This window comes from Lathyrus oleraceus, chromosome 6, assembly GCF_024323335.1.
Source record: "Lathyrus oleraceus cultivar Zhongwan6 chromosome 6, CAAS_Psat_ZW6_1.0, whole genome shotgun sequence".
In the NCBI taxonomy this organism is placed as follows: Eukaryota; Viridiplantae; Streptophyta; class Magnoliopsida; order Fabales; family Fabaceae; genus Lathyrus; species Lathyrus oleraceus.
Window position 1 is genome coordinate 515633057 of NC_066584.1, and position 9712 is coordinate 515642768.

The following is a 9712-nucleotide window of genomic DNA, read 5'->3' on the forward strand; positions in this document are numbered from 1 at the left end:
AATGCAAGTTGCTTAAGCAACGCAAAGCAAAAGTTCGCAAGGAACTGAGCAACTAAAGTACCTGGAAACAGTCAAACACAATTAGTACTCAGACAGACAAAACCAAACAGCAAGTTCAATCAGACAAACTATACAAGCTATGCACAAACAAAGCAAGCCAAGGCTCAAGCCTATGCTTCACAACCTACAAAACACAATTATGTTAGTGTACAAACATCAACAACATCAATCAAAATTGATTTGGACCATTATCCATGTGCATTGCTTTTTAATCCTGAAAAATCAAGCAAACATTAGCAACTAGACCACTAGGCCAAGCCTAGGGCCCAAAGGCAAGAAAAAAATCTCAAACAGCAAGGTATCTTCAAACCAAATTCAAATTAACATCAAACAAGAGCAAACATCATTGGTCTCATGTTTATATCATCCATTATGTTCAATTCATGCACAAAACAATCCCTATTGGTTCATATGAAGCATCAAACATACAAACAGAAGTATTGCATTCAAATCCACATCAAAACACATCCAAAATTCTCAAATTAATTACACCTAAACAGGGGTCAATCAAGGTCTACCATGTCAAATTTGAGCTCAATTGGGCAAATGGAACCATGTCAATAAAAATCAACAAAAACAGACACAATTGCATGCTCCAATTCACAACATCAATGCATACATCCACATCAAAAATTCATATCTCATTGAAAACAAAAAAGAAATGGATGAGACCAAAACAGGGAGGTCCTAACATGTGTCTAGTTCATGCATATCAAATTTCATGGCCATACAATACAACATGAGCATTTCTCAATCATTCTACCAACCTAGGTCACATGGACTTGCAAATTCAATCACCAGAAATGAAAAATCATGATCAATTAGAAAAGGCAGTGAAAAATTCTACAAAAATTCACCAAGCATCCTAACATGTCAACAATTCACCATGCAAAATTTCAATCAATTTCAACAAGTATAAGCCAATCAAAAAAATCCAGCAAGTTGACATAATGAGGTGTGACACAAATTGTCACACCTAAGTTCCAGAATTTGCTGCTCATTGACCAGGTATCAAAAATGCATGAAATTTACATAGAAATGAGCATCAATCAGTCAAGAATCATCACAAAAATTTTCAAGAATTTATTTTACATCATGTGCATTTCCCAATTAAAATGGTGCAAGGTGTCGAAAATGGATACATGTGAAACAAGCCTAGGTCAAATAATATTATTACCAAGCACAACTTTGACCAATAGGTCAAAAAAATTCTACACTCATCAACAAAGTCATAGAAAAATTTCCATATTTTTCTGAATTTTTTTACTATTTTTTATGAATTTTTAAAGTCATTATCAATTTTTAAGAATTTAATTAAATTAATAAAAAAGGACAATGGCATTTTTGTAAATCTTTTGAGCGGGGGCGGTAAACACCGCGTTTGAAAATTTGAACACATTTTCAGATCAAAACACCTTCCAGCTTCGTCTTCCTCACGAAATTTTCCAGAAAATTGAAAAATCAAAGAACATCAAACGTCAAAAGAAATGGACATGCATATAGTCATTGAACTCGTCTTCTCAAGCACATTCCAAATATCCATTCAATTCATCCTAAAAGTTCCTAAAACTCAAGAATCGAACGAATTAGGGTTTATGTTCATACTTTCAATTCACGATTTCTCACACTACAGGTCACTATTTCTAAAACCACAAGCAGCATCAGAACCTACATTTCATGCTCTTTCTAACGCATATAAGTAATCAAAGAAACATGAAATTCAAAAAACCTTCAAACCTGGATATGGCGGTGTGATTCGCGCGCTTTCAGGGCTCAATTCTTGAAAACAGCAACACTAGAAGGATAGAGAAGGTGAATGGAGGTGCTATCTTCAATTGCCTTTGCTCCTAGTGTCCACAATTCGGATTTGCCATGGATGATGAGTTTTGGAACAGTCACGATGCAGCGCCCTATGCCTTCCAATTTACAAAAACAGTCGGTGTAGATGATGAATGTGGTTGAATGCAAAAGAAATCTTGAAGTTTGGTTGAGAATTGAGGAAGAAACTTGAGATTGAAGCTTTTGAGTTCTTGAGCAAAATTGAGAGAATGTTGAGATTTTCAGATCTGAATTCTTGGTAGTTGTGTTTTCTGTTAGGATTAGGAGAGGTTTTAGTTTATATATGTCCACTTAATCATGCCTTAATCCACTTAATTAACAATTTGGAATGTTAATGGAAATGGTAATTTTGTAAACAAGGGCAAAATGGTAAATACATCATCCCAGCTAGTGCCAGCTGTTTTGACAGCTCAAGCAGCCCCCAAATGACATATGTGATGTGTAGAAACTTGTTTCATTCCAATTGGTGGTGTATTTCTCAATTTCACCTTGTATTTGCAAAATGTCCATTTTTAGCACTTTCACTTTCCAAGCCAAAATCCAATTTACATGCCTTAGCCATGAAATGAATATTCAAACATACTTAAAATGCCATTCCTGAGGTGTTGGAAAAAGTCCCATTCAAAAATTCCAATTATTTTGACATTTGGACAATTTTGCCCCTGATCCAATTCAGCTGTCCAGTTGAAAAGTGACTTTTTGCCTTGGCCATTTTTGAACAAATCCAATGATGCACCCTCAAAGTACATGTCAAATGGAGTTTGTGCATATAAAGAACTTGCAATTTGGACAAAGTATGTGGAAATTATGGCCTCCTGATTACAGGTCATTTTTGAATTTCACTGAGCCATAACTTTCCAACCGTACATTGGACTTTCAAGTTCTTGGACTTTTTGGAAAGGTGAGAACAAGATCCACAACTTTCATGTTGAACAAATTTTCATTTGAAGCTTCCTTGGACACGTGGCTTTGAGGTCCAAAACTTTCCATTTTTGGAAACTTCAGTTACAAGTCACTTGCTATTTTTGGCAGTTTTTGTCCTGACTTGATTTTCTTCATTTTTAAGCTTTGCAATGTCATTCAACACTTGTTCCAACATGAATGAAATGTCTTCAACTCATTTTCACCTCCACATCCATCAGATCATGTACAGTTGACCACAGTTGACTTTTTCAACTGATAGATGAATCAGGCAATGCATAGATCAATCTGAGCTCCAATCTTCAACTGAAATGGCTCAAGCATGATACCCTAGCCTCAATTAGCTCAATATAATCAAATAATGAACCCCATATCCTTCATAAACCTCATCTCCTGATCCAGCCCTGCTTGGCCCAATACAACTGATTAGGGTTGACCAGTGGTCAAAACCCTAATCTCAAGGAATGAGCTTCAATCTTCTGATGACATCCAACCATGATGATGATGATGATGTATCACTTCAATCAATATTAAGACCAACACCCTTGAGAATCATGAAACCCTAATTCACAGCCCAATCCTCAGATGGCCAATGATCAATCAGTAGACCCTAGGCTTGCACTTTCTGACTTCCTCATCTTCTGATCAAGACTTGGGAAGATGGCTTGCACAATGTAACCACATGTTATGCAATATGAAATGCCTAATGCCCTAAAATGTATGCAATAGATGTTAATGCTAGTCCCAAGAGAGGAGGGCAAATTTTGAGGTGTTACAGGTCGCTTCCCCACTGATAATGGTTTTGGGCCATGCTTTCGATAAGTTGATAAGCATCTGTATAAGGTTTATCCATAAGTGCACCATCTGCGGCGGCGTCTATTGTTAACCTTGTGTTATATAAGAGACCATTATAGAAGGTATGAATTACTAACCAGTCCTCTAAACCATGGTGTGGACAAAGTCTCATCATGTCTTTGTATCTTTCCCATGCTTCGAAAAGAGACTCGTTATCTTTTTGTTTAAATCCATTTATCTGGGCTCTTAGCATAGCTGTTTTGCTTGGAGGAAAATATCGGGCAAGAAAGACTTTCTTCAACTCGTTCCATGTGGTGACTGAATTTGAAGGAAGAGACTGAAGCCATCTTCTAGCTTTATCTCTTAACGAGAAAGGAAAGAGACGAAGTCGAATTGCCTCTGAAGTGACACCATTAGCTTTAACAGTATCGGCGTATTGGACAAATACGGATAAATGAAGGTTGGGATCCTTGGTAGGATTTCCAGAGAATTGATTCTGTTGCACTGCTTGTAACAGTGAAGGTTTAAGTTCGAAGTTGTTTGCTTCGATTGTGGGTGGAGCAATACTCGAATGTGGCTCATCTTGCGATGGAGCGGCGTAATCTCGAAGAGCACGAGCTGGTTCTGCCATCTCGGGTATCGGCGAAGGAAGAAGATTTTTGAGGTCGGGCACTTCGATAGGAGGGAGATTGTTTGCAGCACGATATTCCCGAATTCGTCGTAAGACTCGGAGATATAGTTCAACGTCGTTGGTTCGTAAGTAGAAAGACTCGCCTTGTGAGCGAGTGTGTGGCATACAAATCAACGAAAGAAAAAAAATAAAAATTGCCTTAGTCTCTACAGCGTAACAGAAGAGTTACGATATCGACTAAATAAAAGTCCCCGGCAACAGCGCCAAAAACTTGACCGCGACTTTATGAGTCGATTGGGGTACTGACTGCAAGTGCACAATCTTATCGCGTAGTTTTAAAAGATATTGATCCCACAGGGACTTATGAATCGATATACCGTTTTCTAAGGTTACTTCGTAAAGCTAAGGCGGACAATACTTTGATGATTTGGGGGAAAAATAAAACTAAAATAAGATCTAGATTAAATATCAATTAAGCGGATATCGGTATGTAGTTCGTCGTAATTAGGGAATCAAATCTTCGTTGGTTTCTTGGTTTTAAAATAAATCTTTTCAGTAGGCACTATTGATTAAAAGTCTTATCTCAAACTCTCGCTCTGTTGAATAGACTATGACTTTATGTTAACGTAGCTGTCACTTATTAGTTAAGTCCAAAATCACTTTTTGAAAACAACAGAATCTATAGAAACTCTTTTCATTAAAATAATAATCGTTTAAACACCCTCGTCTCAAACTCTCGCTCTATTGACTTAGATTATATAATTAAACTTAAATGCTTAACTCTCGTCCTCACATTTAACCTTTAAAAATACTTTTTGAAAAAGATTAGAATTTAATTAACTCTAAAAATTGTTTTCGCCCTGATTTAGAATTAATGTCCAATTTACACTGTCCAGTTAAAAACTCAAACCATCGTTCTATTGATTTTAACTTCTTTATGTCTTTTACTCTCGTACAAAAACCTTGGTATTAACTCTGTAAATTGAGACCATAAAAAGAGTGACTTTATTTTTAAATACAATTATACCAACTTAGTTTTGATTCCTTCATTCTGTTTACTTTACATACCGATATCTAAATTAATTAGCCGGACATGCTAAGCAGGTCTAAACATAAACAATTATCATGCTTAAATAAAACCATATCAGGCAAACAATATAAATAAACAGTAATGCAGAGCATATATAAATTAAAGCAACAAATTAAAGAACCTGAATAATTAATAGGAATCTTGAACACTCCACCACAGACCGGTTGGATTTGTTCTTGCACTCTTCAGTTGGACAAGAAAATAAAAGGCAAAGGAATAAAAATACTATGATCTAACGTAAGGTTAGATCCAGTAAAAGATACACAATAATTTCCGTGTAGAAACTATTGTGTGAAAAATTAATTAAGTGCTCTGAAAATTGACTGGAAAAGAAAAGGAAATAAAAATTGCTAATAATAGAAAGGTGTAGAAAATTAATGCTGTAAATGCTTGCACGGCGGAAAAAAAAGCGAGACCGAGCGAGCTGCAGGGTTGGATCCAAGCAACTATTTATATTAATCCATTTTATAACTGTTTCCAAAAGTGCCTTCCGTAAGTAACTTGCACGCTTCAACGAGTCAAGCGGAGGAATAGGCTTCAACGTGCCTCTGTTGCGCGTTAAAAGCCAAAAATATAGGAGTGGGGTGTGACGTTCGTCACACCATGTGTTACGCTCGTAACACAAAGTAGCAGGGCGTGACGCTCGTCACACCTTGTGTGGCGATCGTCACAGCTTCAGCGCTCCTGGCTTGTAATTGTGGGCTAGGCTTTAGTGGAATTTGCTTTCATCCTCTTTTTCACCCCCCTTTTCTTCCTTTTTCACTTATGCTTCAAATAAGTTACCTGAGACAAATAGAAGGAAAATACCAAGTAATATTGAATAAAATGAAATAAATCGAAACAAATAATAATATAATTTAATTAAATCGAGTCCAAAAATGTGATATTATTTCATGTTATCAGTCTCTAAGAGCAAAACATGCTTTAAGAGTGGTGCATTCTGATGTATGTGGATCATTTGAAGTACCTTCACTTGGAGGAAACATGTATTTTGTGTCACTTTTGGATGACTTCGCAAGAATGACATGGGTAACACTCATCAAATTTTAACATGAAGTGTTTGTTGAGTTTTAGAAGTTCAAGGTGAAGGCTGAAAAATAGTGGTCAAAAGCTGAAAGTTCTCAAAACTGATGGTGGAGGTAAGTACAACTCTACAGAGTTCATAAGCTTATGTGAGGAGAATGAAATTGAGCATGAGGTTACAAATTCATACACTTCTCAACACAATGGTCTTGCTGAAAGAAGAAATAGAAATTTGCTTGATATGATAAGGAGCATGCTGAAGGAGAAGAAACCACCTCACACCTTGTGGGGAGAAGTTGTTGCCACTACAATATATGTGTTCAACAGGTGTCCAACTAAGAAGTTAAAGGAAGTTGTTCCTTTTGAGAAGTAGATTGGAGATACGCAAATTGTGAGCCATTTGAAGGAGTTTGGCTCTGTTTTTTATAAACATGTCCCAAATGCTAAAAGAAGGAAGTTGGATGATGGAAACAAAGTCATGTTGCTTGCAGGGTACCATATTACACATGCTTATAAGATTTACTGTCTCGTCACTAACAAAGTTGAATTTAGTAGAGATATCATTGTGAAAGAATCAGAATTGTGGGATTGGAAAAAGTCTCAATCCAACTATGGTGTATTCTCAACACCAGAGTTTACTTCTGAAGATATTTCAGACTCTGAAGAGGAATCTGCCTCTGAAAGAGATTATGAGTCTGAAGAAAAGTCTAAATATGAGTTAGAGTCTGAAGGTGACTCTGATGCTGAAGAAGACTCAAGAGGTGAATCTGATTCTGATCCAAGTTCTGATGATGATGATCCAAACTCTAGTGGTACTCATGCCTCTAAAGATGGTCATGCCTTTGAAGGTGGACCAAACTCTGAAGGTAGTCCAACATCTGATACTATTCCAGCATCTGAAGAAGATTCAGAACAAGTTCAGAGACCATACAGAATCAGACAAATACCAAGAAGATTTGTAGAGTTTGACATGTTGCAAGATATTGAGATAAACTCTGAAGGATAAGTCATTAAGAGTGCCATGTTGGTAGAACCTGAACTAGTAAGTACAAAAGAAGCTCTCAAGAAGAAAGTCTGGCTGAAGGCCATGAAAGAAGAACTTAAGGTGATAAAAAGAAATAAGACTTAGGAGTTGATTGAGCTTCTAAAGAACAGGAAATCCATCAGTGTCATATGGGTTTACAAAGTGAAACTAAAGCCAAATGAATCAATTGGAAAATACAAATAAAGGTTAGTAGCTAGAGGATTTATACAAAAATATGGACTATATTACTTTTAGGTGTTTACTCATGTATTTAGACATGAAACACTCAGAGTGGTAATTACTATAACTGCTAACATGAATTGACCTCTAACGCATTTAAATGTGAAATCTGCATTTCTGAATGGTCCTTTGCAAGAGAAAGTTTATGTATCACAACATCCTGGATTTGTGAAAAAGAATCAGGAAATGATGATGTACAAGTTGTATAAAGCCTTATATGAATTGAAATAAGCTCTTAGAGCTTGGAATCTGGAAATTGATTCATTTTTCAAGCTTCAAGGATTCACAAAGTATGAGATGGAGTATGGTGTTTATGTTTAGTATACATCTAATAACAATATGATTCTGGTGTGTCTCTATGTTGATGACATATTGCTAACATGGAGTTGTTCAAATGAGATAGTTAAGTTTAAAAAGACGTTGATGAATGAGTTTGAGATGACTGGTCTAGAAAATATGATATATTTTATAGGGATAGAGATTTTTTACTCTGATAAGGGTATAATCTTGCATTAGCTAAAGTATGAACTTGAGCTTCTGAAGAGATTTAAGATAACGAATTGCAAGTCTGCAATCACACCTCCTAAAACAAATAAAAAGTTGGATTTTGATGTTGAGGGTGATGATGTAGATGCTACAATTTTTAAACGGTTGGTAGACTCATTAAGACATCTATGTAATAGCAGACCCAATGTTTGCTATGTAGTTGGAATGCCGAGTAGGTTTATGAACAACCTAAAGTGATCACATTACCAATACGCTGTCAGGATATTTAGGTATATTAAGGGAACTCTGAAGTATGAAGTTGTGTTCCCTTCTGGTGTTGAAACTGAGTCAAAACTGATGTGCTATTCATACTCTGATTGGTATGGAGACAAAGTTGACAAAAGAAGCACTTATAGATATCTTTTCAAGTATCTAGGAAGTTCTATTTCTTGGTGCTCAAAGAAGAAACTAGTGGGTGCATTGTCAACCTGTAAAGATGAGTACATTGCAGGTGCTTTATCTGCTTGTCAAGCTGTGTGGATTCTGAACTTGCTGTAGGATTTAAAGATCAAGGTGAGAAATCATGTGAAGTTGATAGTTTACAACAAATCAGATATAGGTCTTGCTAAGAATCCAATGCTGCATGGAAAAAGCAGGCACATTGACACGGATTTTCATTTTATGAGAAACCTTGATAAAAGATCTCTATTTATATAAGATTCACTACATGAGTATGACTTTATGCTTAATAGGTATAATAGGGTTTGATGATGATAAGGGAAGTAAAGTAAGTCTGTCATAAGAATCATCAAGTGAAGAAAAATATTGAAGTTTATCAAAACGAAAAACTAAGAAAGTTCCAAGTGTCTTTAACAAAGAAAGTCAAATGCTATAAGGAACTGAAGATGTGAAAACTTATCCGATTGAATGCTAAATTATTTATTTAACTATTTAGGATGATTAATGTGTAAATAAATGTGAATAGCTCTCAAAATATTAAAGCAATACACACACTTAAGTATTTTTTTAAATCTTCATATATTTTCAAGCTTTCTTAAAATTGATTCTAGCCAATGTCTAATCTATTATGGATGTTGCTTAATCGATTATACAATGAGAATTCAGTTTATAATCGATTATAAGGCAAAAATTGCTCAATAATCAATTAAGGAAAATTTTACCTTATACCCCTACATCTATCCTTATACCCATATATTTTATAAAAAATACCAATTTTATCCTTATATATTTTTAAATAATTTATTATTTAAATATTTAAATATTTTTTAAATTTTATTTTACATACCGGAAGACTTTGTAAAAGAATTCTGGTAGTCATTTTTCACGTATTTTTTAAACTTTTTTTTATATACCGGAAGACTTTACAAAAGAGTTTCGGTACATAAAAATTGACTACCGGAACTCTTTTACAAAGTCTTCCGCTATACAAAAAAAAGAGTCAAAAAATGTTTGAAAAATGAGTATCGAAACTCTTTTGCAAAGTCTTGCGGTTCACAAAAATTGACTACCGGAACTCTTTTGCAAAGTCTTCCGGTACACAAAAAAATGATAAAAAAATATTTGAAAATGACTACCGGAACTC

The 9712-nt window shown here is 35.3% G+C and overlaps 1 non-coding gene and 1 pseudogene across 1 annotated transcript; one reads left to right on the forward strand and one right to left on the reverse strand.

The window, feature by feature from the left end:
* The window catches only part of LOC127096511 (uncharacterized), a 98437-nt pseudogene extending 92074 nt beyond the window's left edge, over positions 1–6363 (reverse strand).
* On the forward strand, positions 3762–3868 carry LOC127099425 (small nucleolar RNA R71). The gene has a single exon (XR_007793928.1). It is a non-coding gene; the product is annotated as a small nucleolar RNA R71 (small nucleolar RNA).
* Positions 6364–9712: the final 3349 nt, after the last annotated feature.